This window comes from Petaurus breviceps, unplaced genomic scaffold (assembly GCF_028583685.1).
Source record: "Petaurus breviceps papuanus isolate PSGF00001 unplaced genomic scaffold, PetGlider_PUasm1.0 188, whole genome shotgun sequence".
NCBI lineage: Eukaryota > Metazoa > Chordata > Mammalia > Diprotodontia > Petauridae > Petaurus > Petaurus breviceps.
Window position 1 is genome coordinate 26,054,157 of NW_027185804.1, and position 19,983 is coordinate 26,074,139.

A 19,983-nucleotide genomic window follows, 5' to 3' on the forward strand; every position below is an offset into this window, starting at 1 on the left:
ACTACTACTACTACTACTACTACTACTACTACTACTACTGTAATACATCCTTCAGGGAGCTCCTCTCTGGACCTGGATCCATGCCACTTACCCCTGCTCACATTGCTACCACCACCATGTTCTAGCCCCTGACAGGTCATTGGTTCTACATCTGCTACAGTGTATATAGACCTTTTATGCTGACATCTTTATAGGAAACCAGGCTAGATATGAGCACTTGCTTGAATCAGCCAGATTTCCACTCTCCAAAGCTGCATAACAGCCTTCACCAGCTTAATAGCCCTGAATTTGGAGTTATTGTTCAGATCCTGGTACTGGTGTTCAGTCTATATGAACCTGGAAAGGTCTCTCCTACTATATGTGGGACTCAGTTTCCTTCTCTGTGAAAATGAGGGGGTTGGATTAAATGACCTTGAAGGCCCTTTCCTACTCCAGAGGACCCAGGGAGGCAGGCAATTCATCCTTGTTACCAATGAGTAAAGGGAAGCTAGGTGGTGCAATAAATAGAGTAGGGAGACTCATCTTCATGAGTTCAAATCCAGCCTCAGTCACTTACTAGCTGTGGCTAGCCAATTCATTAACCTCTCTATGCCTCAGTTTCCTCATCTGTAAAATGGGAATGATGATAGCACCCATCTCCCAGGGTTGCTGTGAGGATTCTGTGAAGAGCTTCACAGACCTTAAAGTTGCAGAAATGTCAGCTATTGTTATGACCTCTCCAGCCTCCATGGCTCTGCAGGGCCTCCTCCAATATGCCTTCTTTAGACTGTGCATCTAAAGTATCTTATCTACCATGTTCAGGCCTTGGAGTCAGGAAATCCTGGGTTGCAGCCCCATCTCCCACTTAATTACCTGTGTGGCCCTGTCCAAGTCACTTATCTTCTCAGACCCCTGGTTTTCTTGTTGGCAAAATGGGGGTGGGGGTTGGACTAGGCCAGCCTTAAAATCTATTCCAGTTATGAAATCTGAGCCTCTGAATATAGGCTCTTGTTAGCAATGAAATGCCAGTTCTTTTAAAGGTGTTGCTGAACTCGGCCATGTTTGATCATGTATCTCATCAATCCATAGATATTGGAAAAATGCGGACTAGAGTGATACTTTGTCTCCATGTGGCATCCCAGCCCCCTCCCCCCTGGGTAAAAGGCGAGCCTCCTGGGGTCAGTTACCAAGGCAGTTTGCCTCTGCCTTTCTCCTCTTAGCGTGGGTCTCTTTTCTGTTGAGGGGAGGACATGGTCAGGGCCTGGGCTTTCAGCCTTGTTCAGAGCTCCAGGTTAGGGCGCTCCCTGGAGCCTCCCCAGCTCTCGTCTGTCAGCCTCCTTGCCCAGGGTCAGATGGCCAGTGTAGATCAGAGGGAGGCCCTGACCCCAGGTCCTGATCCATGCCACCAAGCTGCCTCTGCTGGATGGAGTGTAGTAGGAATTCACTAAATTCTCATTGGGTTTCTAGCTGTTGAGGGAGGTGGGCAGCGCAGTGGGTTCAAATCCTGCCAAAACAACAGCTGTTAACTGTACCTCTCAGCCTCAGTTTCCCCTTAAAATGAGTGGACTCAATCACCTCCAAGATTCCTTCTACCCTAAATCTTTGATCCTCTAATTCTTGCACTGAATTATTGTATTGTGGGGAATCCACATAACTTTTTGATGTTAGAGGGAGTTCAGAGAGGGATGAGGGGGAAAGGAATAAACTGTTATTGAACACCTATTCTGTGCCAGGCTCTGCACTGAACACTTTACAGATATTTTCTCATTTGATCCTTACAACTAACCTGCTGAGGCAGATGTTATTATGATCCCCATTTTACAGTTGAGGAAACTGAGGCAGAGGTTAAGTCACTTGACCAGTGTCACACAGCTATGAAGCCAGATTTGAACTCAAATCTTCCTGACTTTATGCTCAGAGCTCTGTGTACTTTGGGAACCCCCTCAGATACTATCCCTAATTCGGCTTTAAAACTCTTGCCCTGTCCTTCAGGATGGAAATCTTCTGGTGCCACTATCAAGCATAAGCTCTAACTCTTTGAGGGCAGAGACAAAGTCTGCTTTATTGTTGAGCCCCCTAGTGCCTAGCACAGTGCTCGGCCCTGTGAATGTGCCTAATAACTGCTTATTGAATCAAGTGTTGACCACCAGTTACCATTTGTGGTTTTGTAGCTCAGGTCCTGAGAGTGTTTGTGGCTTCCTGGTGAGGGTGCGTGAGCACTGCCAGCCTGCCCATCCGCCCCCTGCCTCCTCCCTCCCCTGGTCCAGCTGCTCAGGAAATGCTCTAGGGACCCCAGGTCTAGCCTGTAAGGTCCCACCAGAGTAGACGCTTAATAATGCTTATGGGATTGTATTGAAAATGGATTCAACGGGGACAAATTAAACTAACATTGAAAAAAGGCAAGCGAGAAAGCCCACTTGGCTGCGTCCTTCTAATGCTTATGGATTTTTTAGACCCTTTCAGGCGTGAAAGCAAGGTTCCTTTCATTGCTTCAAATTGAATTCCTATTACAGTAGCAGGTAGTATTGATTAGGAGTGTAGGGGGAGGAGGTGCATCTTCACTGAAATCCCAGTAAGGGGTAGGATGTGTGTCTGCTCACCAGGTAATCACTGCCAAGACCCAGAGTCCTCCTTTCTACTAGCTAGACCTCTGCCTAGACCTGGGCTGGGGAACCTGCAACCTCGAGGCCATGTGGCCCTCTAGGTCCTTGGGTGCAGCCAAGTTTTACAGAACAAATCCTTTTATTAAGGAGATTTGTGCCGTGAAATTTGTGTTCAGTCAAAGGGCTGCACTTGAGGACCTAGAGGGCCACATGGCCTCAAGGCTGCAGGTTCCCTACCTCTGGCCTAGACTTCACCTCCTTTGTGGTCCTCCAACCCTCCTTAAGATCATGGTTATTGTGTCTATATTTACAATTAGGTTTTAAACTCCTTGAGAAGCAGCCCAGACAGCAGAAAGAACACTAGATTTAGAGACAACAGACCTGAGTTCAAATCTTGGCTCTGCTACTCACTAGCTATGTGCCCTTTACTTTATGAGACTTTACCTTCCTGGGCCTCACTTTCCTCAACTAGAAAATGAGGGGACATGGACCAGATTACTTTGAAGACCCTTTCCATCTTGAAATCTGTATAGTCCTCTCTCTATTCCTGTATCCTTAGTACCTTCCCCATGTGTTGAATGAATGGTAGTTGGAGGACTTGGGTTTGAATCCCAGGGCTGCCCCTGGGGAATTTTAGTTAAGTGTAACTTCTGGGCCTCAGTTTCCCCATCTGTAAAAGAACCTCCATTTTAAGGAAAGTGCCATGTCTTCATTCCTCTCCAGGCTTCGTTCTTGACTCTGGGCTTTTCCTTCCAGGCCAAAGAAGCCTCCTAACCCTAGAAGTTCATTGCTCCCCTCTACTCTGCCCTTCTGGCTCCTCCATTTTCTCCAGTCTCTACTCTCTTTGCTTTCTCTAGCTGCCCCCAGAAGGCACTCTATGTGCCTTCTAAATCTTCCTCTCCTTCAGTTTTCCTGACTTGGTTTTCCCATTGGAATGTAAGCTCCTTGAGGACAGGGCTTGTCTTTCTGCTTCTGTTCATCTTCCTAGCCTTCAGACAGTTCCTAGTATCTAGTAAGTGCTTATTAAACATTCGTTGACTTGAGTGTCAAATGAAGATGTCGAACTAGGTGACCTCTGGGGTCACTTCAATCTATAAGCCTTTGAATTTGTGAACTGTACGGAGAAGACCACACCATTGGAACGACTTGGCCAGAGTCGCATAGCTTGTAGGTGTCTGAGGTGGGTCTCTTTTCCTGGGTCTTCCTGGCCCCTTTTCTCCCCAGTAGGAAACTCTGCCCCACATTTTAAGGTCTATAGCAGGACAGCCCCGGCAGAGCGAGGACCTGTGCAGTTGGTGGTAGGGTTTACTTTCCCCCCGGCATTCCATCAGGTACCTACTGCATGGGAAGTTCTCTGAAAAACCAAGCATTTCACAGTACTCAAAGGCAGAGTCTGGAGAATGGGATTCCAGAAGGCAGCAAAAGTAGGATTCAAACCCAGCCCCTCTGATGCCACAGCTGCTGCTGCCTCCTCAGCCAGGCTGCATGGAGGAGATCTCAGAACTCATTGGCTGGACTTTTTCTAGGAGAGATGCAGTGGAAAAGGGGGAAGACCCTCTGCTGAGTGCTTGCCTCTATTATCTCATTTGGTCCTCACAAGAATCCTGGGTGCTAGGTGCTATTATGGTCCCCACTTCACAGATGAGGAAACTGAGGCAGACAGAGGTGAAGTGACTTGCCAGGATCACCCAGCTGGTAAATATCGGAGGCCAGATTTGAACTTGAGTCTCCTTGATACCAAGCACAGCGCTCTATGGAGCTGTCTCAGAGGGCATGATTAGATTCACTAAGATTCAGGCAGCTCTCAGAGCAGCCCTGATGAGACGTGATCGAGAGGAGGAGCTAGGGTGATGGCTTCCCAGAGGATGTGGGGAGGTGGGAACTCAGTCTGGAATCTGCTGAGAATAGGTGTGGAGGGGGCCACACCTCCCCACCGCCCATGGAAGTTCCCCACCAAACATCTGTGGATTCCTTAATGAGTCGGGCTCTTCCTGCTTTTCTCCTCAACCCTTCATTATTCTCCCTTGACAGCATCATCTTCCCTTCACCAACACAGGACATGCATGAACCCCACAACATGACCATAGGCAGAGTTGGTAGCAAGGACCCTTGGCTTGGGGCCCCCAATGAGTGTCCTGCCTTCTCTGCATTCACAAGCTGAAGGAGCCTTTCCCATTCCCATTACTGAAGGACTTGGGTGCAGGCAGCTGCTGGCTGCTATGGTGACAGATGTGTATCCTGCAGTCCCAGAGGCAATGCCAGATGTTGATGCTCCTGAGAACACCATGCTAGTGTTTATTCCCAGTATAATTGGAAAGTAACTCTTTTAATATGATCATGAAGAAGACACTAAAAGTTAATGGTTCATCTAAAGAAAAGATTTCTCCTCTCCTCTTCTCCCCTCTCCCTACCCCCACCCCCTAGCTCCCTGTCCCCATCAGGCCTAGGAGAGGCTCTGAACACTTTTAAAGTGTGATTTATTGCCTGCTCTTTAGAAGGAAGGGGTTGGGCTAAATCATCTCTAAAATGTTTTTTATCTCTATGATTCTGTGACCAACAGAAAGCCAGACTCAGAGCCAAGACCTACGCCTTTGACACACCCTAGCCTTGAGATCTAGGAAGAGGGGCTTAACCTCTTCATTTTGGGGAGGGGGCCAGACCATCCAACCTTCACCCCCCCTTTCTGCTTCTTACTTGGACCACATGTGGCCTAGAGGCCACAGGTTTCCCACCCCTGGACTAGACTACTTGCCGTGACTGTTTGCTAGATACCTTTTTCATTTTTTGTTCCGACACAAGTATAGACCTCTGGGATTATGGCCCGTGTAATGCACTCATCGTCAATTTGTTGACTGAGGAATGATTGATTACAAGGGGTCCTCAACCCATAAGAACACCAGGCATTGTTATTTTTATCATCACGCACCTTCTCAATTAAGGGACAAAAATAAAACAACTTATATTAGGAGAGGCAGAACAACATTGTGGGTAAAAAAATCAGAGTCCTAGATGTCTTGGCTGTGTGACCCGGGCAAGACCCACAACCTCTTGGCCAAAGTTCACATGGTCAGTACTCCTGGGAATATCTCCCCAATAGACATCTGCCCCAGCAAAGTCATCACCCCTACTGTGGATCTTAGCCTGGTGAGACTAAACAATCATGGTGGGGAAAGGAAAGGTCACATAATTTTGAATGGTAATAAGATGACTTCACATGTCAAAAGATTGGGAACCATGTTCCCTGCCTTTGCCTGGAATGCCCCCGCTCCTCCCCACGGCTTCTAAGTCCATTGTTTCTTTAAAATTTAATGCAAGTGCTACCTCCCACAAAAGCAAACACACACGGTTGCCTTCTATTTATTTTGTATATACTGTTAGAATGAAACTCCTTGAGAAAGAAAGGAAACTATTAAGTGCCCACTGTGCAGCAGGCCCAATGCTAAATGGTTTACAAATATGATCTCATTTGATGCTCCTGACTGTGTTAAGTGCTTTACAATATTATCTCATTTGCTCCTTACGACAAACCCTGCAAGGAGGTGCTATTATTATCTTCATTTTATAGATGAGGAAACTGAGGCAAACACAGATTAAATGACTTGTCCAGGGTTATACAGATTAGAATTCAGGTCTTCCTGACTCTGGGACTAGTCAACCAACTGCCCCTAGGTCAAGGATTGTTTCATTTCTGTCTTTGGGTCTACAGTGTCTGGCTTACAGTAGGTGTTTAATAAGTACTTATCGATTGATTGACTGACTTGGAAGACCTGTGTTGTAGTCCCTACTTGGTCACTAACCAGAGCTTGGGATTACACTCCTCTAAATTTCTCTTCCCCTATAAAATAGGGAATTAGAGCTACCCTGCCTACCTCGTCGGGTTCTTTCATTGAGTACTAGATGAGATCATCATGCCTATTAAAGGATTTTGCAAACCTATGAAGAAGACCGTGAGATGGGGTTCTTTGTGGCAAATGTCTTGTGGAGAATCTACAAGCATAGAGGAGATAAGTTGGGTCCCTGGGGAAGTCACAAATAGCATTTGTTCAATGTTGCTTCATCTTCCCTGCCTCTGAACATGATTGTGGGTTTAAATTTTCATGGGGCATTGCTTCCTTAAATTGCTCCAATGTTTTACTGAGAGCTGTCTCCTGCTCATCCGGCCGTGTGAACCGATGGGTTCCAGGATGTGGGGGGGCTTTGCAAGTCGCCAGCTCGCTCCCAAGCTTTATGCTGGTCCTGCGAGGGCGTCGTGGAGCCTGTACAGATACACATCTCTCTTGTCTCATCTCTCAGCTTTTCCTAAGTACAGGCAGTCTATTTGAGAGCCAGTCAGTCAACAAGAATTTGCTAAGCCCTTACCACATACCAGGCATTTTGCTAAGTGCTCAGGATACAAGGAAAATTCAAACAAACAAACAAACAAAGTCCGTCCTCAGGGAACTCACAGCCTAATGGGAGAGACGACATGCAAACATATGTATGTTCAGATTATACACGCTGTTAATAGGAGATACTGTCGGGTGGAAGGCACTGGCCATGGTAGGGATAGTGGGAGAAGGGACTGGAGTTAGAGAAGATCTGGGTTTGAATCCTGGTTCTGTCCTTTACTCTCTCTGTGACCTTGGAAAAATTTCTTCCTGTCTCTGGATCTCACTGTCCTCACTTATAACATGATAGGGTTGAATTAGGTCCTAGACTTATAGATTTAGAGATACAAGAAATCTTAGGGCTTATCCAGTCCATTCCACTCATTTTACAGACAAGGAAACTGGGGTTTGGTCACGTTAAATGAGTGGCCCAGGGTTCTACAGGCAGTACGTGGAATAGCTGGGATTTGAAAGCAGATCTTTCTGACTCAGAATTCAGCACCTTGAGCACTGTGCCATGCTGCCTCCTTTCTGCTACCCAGAAAGTCCCTTCCCACTCCAATCACCTTCCTGTGATCTGTTAACCTCCCCTCTAAAGATCGGCTCATCCCTTTTCTTTCCCCTTCCCAGTTGTAACAGGGCAGGCATCTCAAGGGCAGAATCATGAAAATGAACAGGATGTGTTCTCCTTCCTAGGCTTGTTGTGAGGATCAAATGACATGCTGTTTGTAGGGCACTCAGCCCAGTGTCTGGAACACAGTAGGCACTTAAATGTTTGCCAGCGTCCTCATCATCATCTTGGTACCATTGAGTGGTACTTGTAGCCATGAGCAGAGAAGATGCAGGGGACAGATTTAGAGAGAAGCTGAGCAGCTGCTTGTTGAAGAGATTGTAAAGGGAATTTCTGCTACCGTACGGGTTGAACTAGATGGTTTCTGAGAGTCCCTGACTGATATCCTGGCCGTCTCTCTCTCTACTATTTGGAGCCACCTGTCTGTTACTGAGCATTAATTACGTGCTCTTGATGCGCCAGGCACAGTGCCAAGAAAGACAAGATCAATCTGTGCCCTCAAAGACTTTACATTCGAATGGGAGAGACAAGGAAGGAATTGGGCCCATAAAAGGCATATAGAGAGTAGGTAGAAATTCATCCCAGAGGGGAAGACATTGGCATCTAGGGGGATCAGAACAGGCTTTCTTGGAAAGTGGGGTTTTAGCTGACAGGGCTTCAAATTTTGAGACCTGTTAACCCAAGCCATTTTTTTCCTCCAATTCATTCATTCTCTCATCGGTCCATCCAGTGATTTATTCATCACCCCGGGAGGGGGAGAAAGGAAAGTGAGAGATCTTCAGTTGCTCTCTGTTGTCAGGTCAGGAAAGTTCTCACATAGAACCTGTGTCCCAAACTGATTTCCCTTGCTTTCTGCATGTCCATGAGTGTTACCTATGCTCTCTGAACATCAGTTTCTTTATCTGGTAAATGGGAATGATAATAGGTGTAGTCTGTGCCTCACACATGCTAGAGGCAGCATGGTATAGAACAGAGGGGTCAAATACACAGCCCTACAGGACCCCCAGTGGAGCCCAAAACAGATTAAAATGTGACCAGCAAATATTTAACAAAATAAATTAAGATACAGTGAAACACAGATAATATCACATTTTCAAACTTAGTCAGTAGACTGCCCTCAGGATTTCTTATGTACCATTAGTGGCCCAGGTTTCTATTTGAGTTTGAAACCACTGGTAGAATGGATGGAGGGTTAATCCAGGAATCAGGACTCCTTAATTTCAAATCCTGCCTCTGAGAAGGAATGGCTTTGAGACCTGAGGCCATTCACTTAGCCTTCTAATACCTCCCCTCCTCAACCCTCTAAGACCCCAGTTTTCAGAGAACACTTACTGATCTGTGTTGGCTGAGGCAGTTTCCCAAAACACAAGGATATACACACACATATACACATATGTGTGTATGTATATGTATACACACATACATACACATGTGTGTATATATATAATTTGTTAACCTTAAAACAATATATAAATGTTATTCTTCATAGTTATCAAATAGATTCTTCACAGTTATCAAATCTTAGTTCAATGTTCTTCTAAGTCAACTTCAGCATTCTTTCCCCTATATCAAGGCTATATAGCTAAGTATCAGCAGAGCCAGGAAGAGAACAGGGAACTCCGGACTATTGTGTGCATTACGGCACACGGCCAGCAGACTGGAAACTCCTTGAGGACAGGGACTATTTAGTTGTTGTTAGTTTTGTCTTTGTTTCCCTGGTGCCTGGAATGTAGAAAATGTTAAATATAAATAAATGAAATAAAAAAACATTAAATATAAATAAATGTTTGTTGAATTTAATTTGGTTCCTGACCATACTTGGTTAGCCTAAACCCTCTCACTTTATTTGGTGAAAAATAAAAATGATCTTCCTTTAAAAAAAAATTCTCTAGGGGCAGCTAGGTGGTGTAATGAATAGGGCACCAGCCCTGGAGTCAGGAGAACCTGAGTCCAGATTCAGCCTCAGACACTTAACACAAAAACTAGCCGTGTGATCTTGGGTAAGTCACTTAACCCCAATTTCCCTCCAAAAAAAGTAAAAAAAAAATTCTCTAGTTTAGATTTTTTTTTCTAACTCATAATAAGCACATTCCTCCTTTAACAGTCTATTTGTGAGGTCATACTGTAATTGTCAAATGTACATTTATAGCATTTTATTAATAGCTAATCAATTTATGGCCCAGTGCATTGTGGGTAATAAAAACTCAGTTTCTCCAAAGGGTAGACAGAGAGTGAGAATTTGTAATTGCATTTCCCTGCCTGGGGAATCAGCTGTATTTTATTCAGAGCTAATACATCTCCACGTGGATTGAATCACCTTGGAGATAAGATATTGTTACCCTCCAATGGTCTCGTCCTTTGCCTAAATGGACACTCCCTAGAGGTTGGTTTCTGAGCCCACTTTGCTGGGAATGCCCTGGAAGATGCTCTGATGCTGGCCCTGGTCCATCCTTTTTCCTGTCCTGGTACTACTTGGAGCTCAAGAGGAGGCGATTATTAACTTTTAACTTCTAGATGGGAATTCAGGGACATCCAGAAAGGAAGTAATCTGCCCAAAATAACTCGTCATTCCTGGGAATGGAGCCTTGAGCACCACGTTTGTGAATTCCTCCATGATTAGACTCCTATCCCGGCAGCCCAAGCTAGGAAATGGCTCAGATCCTGAGATCAGTTTGGGGCACCTGGAGCCACCTGGAGTGGTTATCCCAGGACTCTGCTTCCGTGTCACCCCTCCTCCCTCATCATCCTCTCCAGCCTCCTTTATAAAAGGTCCTTTCCCCTTCAGGCTTGCCCTCTGATGTGGCGCTGTGGCCCATTTCAGTTGTATAAACGAACTAGCATTTGATGTGACACAGTGTGATTTTCTCCAGGCCTCTGACCCCCAAGGGACAGCCCTGAGCCCTCCAGAGCCCACATACTCCTCCATCACCACCACTGTGTCCAGAAGCAATACCAAATAAAGTAGATGCTGTTTAAAATTTGGGAATGTCAGGAAGGAGGTGGGCTGGCTCAGAGACCAAACTTCAGAGCTTAGAGTGAAAATGTGCCTCGGTGTATTCAGAAAGTTAATTATTTGTTTGCTGGATTTGTGTGGTTCCTCTGATGAATTTGTTATTATTAAGAAGAGAGTAATTATATTTAATCATAGCAGCTCACCCTTATATGGCATTCTGAGATCAACATAAGAGGTAGGTAGCACAAATGATATTATCTTCATTTTGCAGATGAGGAAACTGAGGCTCAGAGAGATGGTCCCACAGCTAATATGTCTAGCCACATTTCTATACCAGGTCTCTGGATTCTAAGTGCTCTTTCCTTGAAGACATATTACTTTCCCTGGGGATGTCTGGATATCAGGGTGCCTTCATGCATGGGAAGTGCACCCCTCCCCCTACTGTTCACCCACACCCCTCCCTCAGTCTTTTAAAGACCCTGTCTTCCTTCAAGGCCTAACTCAGATGCCACTTCCACTGGGAAGCCATCCTTGTTGACATCCCGGGGGAAGTGTGGCCTCCTCCAATTTCTTAAGGCTTTTGCCTGGACCATCTCTTGATTTCTCTTGCATCACAGTCATTTTTGTTTGTTTGTGTGGGGGAGGGGGGTGTGGTCTCCTGATGGAATGTAAGCTCATTGAGGATAAGAATTATTTCCTTCTTCATATCTGTATCCTCATGATGCTTGGAACCCAGTAGGCATTTAATGACTACTTGTTGATTATTGTTTAAAAATTTTAATTGACCTTTTTCTTTTTCCATTATCTCCATTTCTAAATATAGCCCTGCCCTCTCCTTTTGCTAATAAGTCTTTCTTCAAAGGAAGGAATGAACAAATGGATGAATGAGTGAACAAACAAATGAATGAAAAAGCATCTCATAAGTGCCTGGACAGACTAGAATGATCATATCTTTGATTTTCCATTACCCAGAAATGTTCCAGTCCCATGTTGAAGAATTTGGAAATTCCTTTATCTGATCCTAAGCTTTTGTCATTCCATTTCCCCCTATGCCTCCCTTCTCTGTCCTCCCTGGAACTCCAGTCTCTCCACCCCTTTTCGAAACTATCACCTCACCTTCCCTGGCTATGCTCTCCTCTCTTCCAGTTTTGATTCCTAGGATTCACCTCTATGTCATCACTTCATTTCAAGAAGGGGGGAACTCAGTGGTCTCTAGGGTACCCTCTGAACTTAGGATCTTTTGATTCAAATCCCTTTCTGGCCACTTCTCACAGCTCGCCAAGCCCTCTTCCTGGTTTGGTCCAACAGTCGTTTTCTTTCCTTCCCCACTCGTTATACTCAATAGGATAGCCAAATCATGACCTTTTCTCAGTCTTTCCATCTTTCTGGATGTCTGTGTAGCGTTGGGTTCGATTAGGCTCCTTCTCCTGGCTATATTTTCCCTCTCTGGGTTTTCACGGCACTGCTATCTCCAGTCACCTTGGCCTACATTGTATATATTTTGTATTTTCTATTTATGTCAAGTTGTCTTCTCTGTTAGAATGGGAGCTTCTTGAGGGCAGGGACAGTTTTCAGTTTTTCTTTGTATCCTCAGCACCTAGCACAGAATCTGGCACATAGTAAGTCTTTAATAAATGTTGGTTGTTTGATTGTCAACATCACAGACAAGGAAGGGCCAGGAAATTTGTAGTACTTAGCATTGTTTGTCCATCTATGTAAAACTGCCTCTTACCTCATTCAGCTTGGAAAATGGAGAGGTAATTAATTCTATTAGGCCTTCATCCAGACTTCCCCTGAAACATGAGGCCACAAACAAGTGCAATCTATCTCTATCACTTGGCTGTTTCCCAATGGGAGAAGCTTGAAATATAAGTACCCGGGGCCCAGCAATCATCTGTGCTCTCAGGGAGACTGGGCAAGGTGATTATATAGGTTAGCTATATGGACCCTCCATCACTATACAGCTTGCTGCTTGACAAACAGAGCTTGCCAAGCAAAAATGAATTCGGTCCTTCCCCTGACCTGACTCACTGATTATACATGTCCTCTTAGAACCTCTGGCTTGGCTCAAACAGTGCTTTGGAGGCCTGTATGCCTGAGGAGAGCATGTCCTGGATCATGAGCCTGTGAAGTTACAGGGTGTCTTAGATGACCTCAAAGGCTCATCTACTGCAACCCCCTCATAGGCTGGATGAGGAAACTGAGGCCAAGAGAGGTGAAGCACCAGGTCTTCTGACTACAAAATCAGTGCTCTTCCCAACTAATGAGAACAGACCTGTCCCAGCACAGCCCTAAAGGGGAAAGAATGGCCTTAGGAACTTGAGGACCCAGGTTCAGATCCCACATCTGATACCTAAGTAACCTTGGAGAAGGCACTTGACCTCTCTGGGCCTCAGTTTCCCCACCTGGACTCTATGATCCCATGTTTTCTTCTGACACATCTCCTGTACTGTGGTCCTTCTCCTCTCACCTGAACTTGAACCCTAGCCCCTCAGGTCCTGGGTTCACTAGGTGAGCTTTTACTTTATCTTGTCTAGAACCAGGGCACCTGGCCACAAACTGGCCATCTCCAAAGCCTGCCACAGGTGAGAGCACCCACTTTATCTCCCCTTCCTGTGTGGTCTTTTCTGTTAGAATATGAGCTATAGAGGGCCAGGACTATAAGGCTTGATTATTTTTGTTTCCTTGGTGCCTAGTACCATTTGTGACACATAGTAATATAATCTTACTAATAAGTATTTGGTTTTCTTTTTTAAATTCATTCTCAAAATTCCTCCTACTTACATGACTGCATATTGTATCTTTGGCTCTCAGACCAAGTTACTAAAGTGGCTCCTTAAGACTGGGTGCAGAGTGAAGTGAAAATGAAATTCTGGAAGAGCTCTCCCCAGCAGCCCTGAATGACAGCCGACAGCGTCTCATGAATCCCTTATCTCACCAGTAGGGGTCAGCCCAGTCAAACACCATTGAGCAGCTGCCTAAACTAGGTGGACAGCAGATTTTTAGACCAACTTGGACATGCTTATTCATTCCAAAGGACAACATCATTAATTCAGTAACAAATCTCTCAAAGCTGGGGGTGCCCTCCCTCCCAAACTGCTTTGCAATTAACTACCCTGTATTTATTCTCTAATTACCCTATACCTGCTTATCTATAGACTTGTCCTCCCTCTGGGAATACAAACTCCTTTTTAGTTGGGATTGTCTCATTCTTTGAATTTGTATTCCCAGCAACCCACACCATGCTTGGTGCATAGTAGGTAATTACTAAATGCTTGTTGATTGAATGAGACAATAGAAAAAGGCATGGTCTCTTAGAAAGATTGACAAGCTGCAGAAAGATTCAGTGATGCACTTCTTGAAGGCTGGAGCTCCAGAAAAGCCTTTTGGTCCCAGAGCGGTGAGGCTGTAGAGAAAGAAGAAGATGTGATAATGAGGATAACCTGTTTTTTTTTTAGCAGACCTATAATTTCAGTGTTGCAGGGAGATCTCCCAGCTAAGGAAACTTCCTTTATTTTTTTAAGACTGTTTTTATCGTATTTTTTCTCAATTATATGTAAAAACAATTGTTAATACTTTTTTGAAATAATTTTTTGAGTTCCAAATTAGGAAACTTCCTTTACTAGTGTAAATTGGAACTTGCTTTGGAATTTACAATCTTAGAGACCTGCCTGGGACACTGAGAAGTTAAGTAAGTTTCTTGGGGTCAGAGGTTGGAACTGAACCCACATCTTCCTGATTCTGAGGCCAGCCCTGTAGCCACCACAGCAAGCTGCCTTTCGATAATAATAAGAAATAGGAGAACTGACATTCATATCTTACTTGAAGCTTTGAAAATTACATAATCTATGTTATTTCCTTTGGTCTCTGCCACATTCATGCCAGATTGAGTACTATGGGATTATTATCCCCTTTTACAGATGAGGAAATTGAGGCCAAGATAGTGATTTGCTCCTGATCACACAGCTATTAAGTGTCAGAGGTAGGATCGGCACCCAGCCCCTGCTGCCTCCAAATTTGGCATTGTTTTCATTCTTTCATGCTGCATGTCTAACATGGGTATTTTTCCAGTGAGCTGCCCATAGTGCCTTACAGCAGAGGAGAAACAATGAGAAAGGGAAGTGAGTTTATCTTCTCAGGCACACGTTAGCCTTCCCTCCAGAACAGCCAAAAGAACAAAGATGTATGTGAATTGTGTGTCTGAGGAAGACCTTTGGAATGCCAAGTAGAAGGTCAGGGGAATGTGATAGAACCAGGGTGTTAATGAATCACCCAGGACACAGGGTGGTTTGAGCCAGTGAAGGCTGCATTAGCAGTGAGTAAAGCAGCGAACTGAAATTTGAATGAAATTTGACTACAACAGCTCAACTCCCACCTTCAGCACATTCACCTTCTAATAACAATAGTAATAAATGGTAATAGTTACTTAATTTAGCAACTATCTGAAAGACTTTAAATAAGGCATTTTAAGGTTTAAAAAAGCCCTTACTTACTAGCCATGTGACCTAGGGTGGGTCACAAGCCCAATTGCCCCGCCTTCCCCCCTCCAAAAAAAAAAAAAAGCCCTTACCTCACATTTCAACAAGGGATGTATTACAAATATTGCCCCCCCTTATACATGTGAGGAAACTGGGGCTCTGAGCAGTTATGGAACTTATCTGTGTTCACTCAGCTACTAAGTGTGGGAGTCATAATTTACAGCCGGGCCTCGTGACTCTGAATCCTGCCATCTTCCCATTACACTAACAGAGCACATCTTGTCAATCTCCCAGATTCTATAAATACCTTTACGACCTCTCTCTTTCTGATGTTTATGATCATTCTTAGGTCATTGTCACAGTAGAAGGATCCAGTTCTCCCTCCCAAACTACCTTGTATATTTTTGCATTTATTCCCTTTATATTCTGAACATAAGTATCGACAGAAAGATATAGATGGATGGATGGATGGATTATAGAGGGATAGATGAAGGGATGATAGATAAATGGATACATAGATTAGATAGATCAATAGATGGGCAGATGGATAGACAAATAGATGAATGGATAAATGGGTAGATACATAGATTACATAAGTAGATAGATGGATAGACAGACAGTGAGAGAGATGGATACACAGATCAGATAGGTAGATAACTGGGGAGATGGAGAGACAGACAGAAAGATAGACAGATGTTCTGATGGACAGATGGACGGACAGACGGATGGATGGATGGATGGATGGATGGATGGATGGATCCTTGTCTCCCTCAATAGAACATCGGCTCCTTTTGAGTTGGGATTGTTCTGTTCCTTTTATCTGAGTCCCCAGTACCTACCCGAGGTTGTGACACATAGTAACTGGTCAAGAAACACTGACTGATGATAGCCTAGAATCAGCTAGTTTGGATGGTAGTCTCTGGATTCCATAACCAGCTTTCTTTGGATTACTCCTTGTTGCTGCCCCAGGCCAGGATTTAACCTTAAAGACATAGTCCTCTGAAGTAGTTTAATTCCTCCAAAGAAAGCTAGAAACTGGTGTTGGCTAAGGAGACTGGTTAGCACTGGGGGTGAGGGGTGGGGGGGTATCTGAGAATTTAGTTTGTATTTTCTCCTCTGAATCTTTATGCTTTTTGAATGAATGAATAAGAGCTGATAAGGTCCTGTCCCTGGTATTTCCTAGCTGTGTAGTGTTGGATTGGCCCACAATTCAAGATGTGATTTGACTTTTGAATCCCCTTCACTAGAGGAAGAGGCCCCTTACTGCTTAGTGAGGGGTGGTTTAATTAACAACAGGCCCTCTACAATCTAACAGCTGAAAAAAATGTAGTCAGGCTGATCACCAAGAGGCAGTTTCCTAGTAAAGGGAGGTGATAATCCCACTATGCTATGTTCTAGGCACCATATTTTAAGTGGGATGTTGACAGCCATGTCATATGGATGATAAAGAGAATTGGGAGGGGTCTCCTAAATGGGTCATATGAGGAGAGATTGAGGACATTGGGAAAGTTTAGCCTCAAGAAGAGAAAACTAAAGGAGGATACAATAGATACAAGAAGAAAGGCATAGGAGAAGAAACGGGGAAATCTTGGATTTGGAATCAGAGGACCTGGGTTCAAATCCTGCCTCTTCCACTTATTGCTTCTGTGACCTTAGGCAATCAATCAACAGACTTTTGTTAGGGACCTACTATGTGCCTATGACTATACTAGGCTCAGTGCCTTCCCAGTTCTAGTTGACTGGTTCTCTCTCTCTCTCTGCATACACACACACACACACACACACACACACACACACACACACACTCTCTCTCTCCACATATATTTATATCTATCTCTATATACATACATATGCTCTATCTCCATATATATCCGTACACATATACATATGTATATACACATATGTAATATATATGCATATACATATGTATCGTCAACCATTACATAATTCATTCTAAGAAAAACAAACAAAATTAGGCCACATTCGCATGTTTATTTCTCTCAAAGCTGGAGGATCATGCATATAGACATGTACATGGGAGTTCATTGTGAAAATGAGCCCAAGGAAGGATAGACAAAAGGGACCTTACATTTTCAGAGCAATTCCCTCTTATGCCTCCCTCCCTTCCTGGCTCAGGATGCTTATGTCAGCCAAAATTATAGTCTCTATATAACCATAATATGAGAAAGGAATTTCTTGACTGGAAATACTGTAAGTACAATAAGATAAGAGAATATCAAGGTGTCAATTGAAATTAGAGACCCAGGATGTCTGTTCCTTCTAGCATTAACATGACATAACATAGCATAGAGGAACATGTGTCCCTAAAAGACCAAGATAAGAAAAAGTCCCATTATTCAAGATAGTGTCAGGTTCAAGACATCCTACCCTGGACAGTCCTAAACAGAAGAATGCTCCTGATCAGGTAGTTGCTGACACAGGGGCATTTGGGGTTTACTCAGAGAGCAAAGTAAAGCGTGTCTGTTATACCAGATCACACAAGGCATTATAGTAGGTTAAGCTCAGAGTGGGCCAAAAATGTCTCTCTCCTGATTGGCCAGTCCAGATTTTAGGCCTTTCTCAGGTTTGGGGGAGCTCAAAATGATTTCAGAGGTTCCTCAGTATGTACATAAATACATATTATATATAAATAATATAAAATAATAAAATTATAACATACCTAGCACAGTGCCCAGCACATAGTAGGTGCTATATAAATGTTGGATATTATTACTATTATTTAAAACCATCGAGTCTAAGTCACCTTGCTTCTTTGGGTCTCAGTTTCCTCACTCATAATATGAGGCTATTGGCCTTGATGGAATCTGTGACCCCTGCCAGTTCTGACTTATGATCCTGTAATATCGCAGTGTTTCTCTAGAGCCTGGTTGAAGGATTCTTTCCCTCTCTTCCAGATGACAACTCTCAAAGAAGAAAGGGCTGTAAAACAACAGAGAACCCCCACAATCAAGATCACAGATCCCTGAGGCTTTCTCAGCACTGGAGAATGTGACCTCATCTCATTGGGAAAGAAAAGGGAACAGTAGAACCCTGGTGCTGCACCTCAACTGTCTAGATGACCTTGAGTATGTGATTTCCCTTCTCTCGGCTCATCTGTAAAAAGGATAAGTTTGTAGCCATCAAGCCCTTCCATCTCCAGATCTAAGCTGATGACCAAGAGAAGATCTGGAAATAGCAGGGAGTGAAAATATATGGTCTGCCCCTGGTCTGGTGTGTCAGGAAGCATGAGACAGAAGGAACCACCTGTGCCAGCCCAGCGGGCTCGGTCAGGGATGCACCATCTTCTGGAGGGATCCTGGTTTCCATGAGCACAAGAAGAGTCAAGACAAAGAAATCCAGGATGAGAAGAGGCTTGGTAATTGTGCATGGGGGCTGTTGACAGTCTACCGAAAGGGAAGTTAGAGGAGGAGAAGGGCCAGGAAGGGATAAGGCTGCTGAATTGGATGGGAACAAAATCAGGCAGCAGCAGCAACACACGGTAGCCTTGAGGTAATGGGGCCAGGGGCATCGGGGAGCAGGAAGTGAGAATTTGCTTGCTATAAAATGGGGAACTCACAGCTACTCAGTGAGACTTGTCAGTCTGGGATTCCAACATACACGGTTTTCCAGCTCCAAAGCCAGCAAGCACTCTTCAGTGCTTCCCTGATAGTGCTCTATTCCTAAAAGGCAACTGGGTTTAAGCAGAAGACTTTAAAAATAGAAAAACTCCCCAGCAGTTCCAGTCTGGAATTTTCTTTTTTAGAATGCCATTCACATAGCCTGGCTGGAGCTGCCCCAAGATCATTAAGGAACAGGAAGCAGGAGGCCCTTTATTATAACCTGGGTTTCCGGGGGGGAAGTCCAATGGCAAAGGTGTCCCGATTTCCCTCCAGCCTATTGTTCCCTGAACTATTTGGCTAAGGAAGACCCTTGGCCTTCTGACTCTGCTGTCCCCAGCCTCCTCATGGCAGGGCCTCCTGGGTAAGTGGGAGAACTTCCTTCTAATAGGGACAATAGCATCCTGGCCTTGCACCTTCCGTCTCTGCTGGGGTCCTACAGATAGCTAATGTTGCTTCCTTTCTCTTTGTCCTTATGTGCCAGAAAATGCTGTTTCAGGATTTAAGAAGCATAAGACCCTTTCTTCTTCAGAATGGAAATGATTCCTTAAGCTCTGGACCATTGAAAACCGTCATAATGTAATTCCTTCCCATCTCTCTTAGCATTTTGACTAAGCCAAATTTGGCCAAGCCACACCCCTTCTGGGCCTCTGTTTCCCTATCTGTAAAATGAGAGGGTTGGCCTCCTAAGTTCCCTGCCACCTCTGACTCTTAATGCTGATCTGCATTGTCTAAGGGAGCTCCTATATTGATTAAATCACAAGTCTAGTTAAAAATAAAGTACTTGCCTCCCAAGCTTCCTGCTGAAGCCCCAGTGTCTTACCATATATAAAGAACTTTTTACAGGCCTCATCAGTTATTGCTATTATTAACAAAGCCTGTGTCATGAGAGCTGGGACACGATGGTGCAGCCTTGTTATGTGACATTTGGCAGAGTCTATACAGTCAGCAAGCCAACAAGCATTTATTAATGCTGGGAATACATATAGAATCAGAAAGAAAGCTAGTCCCACCCCTTGAGGAGTTTACATTCTTAATGATGGTAGAATGTTCCACAAAAGGAAGCTGAAAGGGGGGAAGTGGGGAAAAGGTACCGACTTGAGGTCATGGTGGAGAAAAAAGTCCTGAGAGGCAGGACTGGATCTGGGAGAATGTGGTAAAGACCAGTGACCTTGGAGTCCCTGAGGTGAGAAGGCTCCCTCCACCAGGGTAGGTCAACATCTTCTCTGTGACTTCTAACCTTACTTCCTGGGCCAATAAAAGGTTAAGTGACTTGCTCAGGGCCACAGAGGGGCCAACATATCTCAGAGACAGTTTTTGAACCCGGATCTTCCTGATTTCAAGGCTGGTACTCTGTTCATTACACAATACTATATGTAAAATGGACAGTTTCTCAGGGCTCTGGTCAATTCTTA

The 19,983-nt window shown here is 44.4% G+C and overlaps 1 long non-coding RNA gene across 1 annotated transcript in view; it reads left to right on the forward strand.

Annotated features, from left to right (window-relative positions):
- LOC138163839 (uncharacterized) overlaps positions 1-19,355 on the forward strand; it is a 26,385-nt gene extending 7,030 nt beyond the window's left edge. Inside the window, exons 2-3 of the long non-coding RNA XR_011168935.1 lie at positions 17,867-18,327; positions 19,053-19,355. This is a non-coding gene — a long non-coding RNA (uncharacterized lncRNA). The remainder of the gene's footprint in view (positions 1-17,866; positions 18,328-19,052) is intronic.
- Positions 19,356-19,983: the final 628 nt, after the last annotated feature.